This window comes from Nannospalax galili, unplaced genomic scaffold (assembly GCF_000622305.1).
Source record: "Nannospalax galili isolate Female #2095 unplaced genomic scaffold, S.galili_v1.0 scaffold127, whole genome shotgun sequence".
Classification (NCBI taxonomy): Eukaryota; Metazoa; Chordata; class Mammalia; order Rodentia; family Spalacidae; genus Nannospalax; species Nannospalax galili.
This window is the reverse complement of record NW_008360326.1, coordinates 10,623,432-10,624,333: the sequence shown is the minus strand read 5'-3', so window position 1 is coordinate 10,624,333 and position 902 is coordinate 10,623,432.

Below are 902 nucleotides of genomic sequence, written 5' to 3'. Positions count from 1 at the left end.
GGTATCCCCCTCCTCTCTTTGTCTAAAACCTATAAAAGGCTCCACTCTCCCTTACTCTGGGCTCTCAGCATGGATCCGTTGAGTTGGTGAGGTCTGAGCGCCCAAGCTTAAGCCCGAATAAACCATAAACCTTTGCTTTTGCATTTTGGTGTGTTGGGTCCTCGGTGGTCTTTTTGGGGTCCAGTGGATGAGGTACAACATTTGGGGGCTCGTCCAGGATCCCCTCCAGAGACCTCCAAGAGCAACCGACCTGAAAATGTTTGTGATCAACCAGCCGGGTAAGTTTTTGTAAAACTGTGTTTGTCCGCCTGTCTTTTCTATACTTTCCCTTTGGTCGTGGCCATCTGATCTCAGTTTTTTGTCACTGGAATGCTAGCAAGGTGACCTGGAGGATTCGGGAGACGTCTCCATCCTCGTTGGGGTGGGTGTTCCCCACCAGACACCCCACCAGGACACTAGTCCATCTGAAACCTCAGAGGACCTTGTGACCCTATTGGGACATGTGTGTCCTATCCGTACAGTCTTTGGCACAATCGAGCCAGGGAATCCATAAACAGCCGAGAGTCCAGACCATCTGAAAGCCACGGTAGTTTATTTTGGGCCCTCTGTCTGTCTGTCGTTCTTGTGTCATGAGATCTTTGTTCTAATTTCTTTGTTGACAAAACGGACAGGACTGATAAATACTATGGGAAACACCCCATCTTCCCCTCTAGATCTTACACTAGTCAACTGGGGGGACGTTAAGACAATTGCCCATAACAATAGTGTAGATGTAAAGAAAAAGAATTATGTTCAGTTGATTGGCCCTCCTTCAATGTTGGATGGCCCCCTGAAGGGACTTTTAACCTGAGTTTGATTTCCAGGGTAGAGGACCACATCATCCGCCCACGGATGGGCCACCA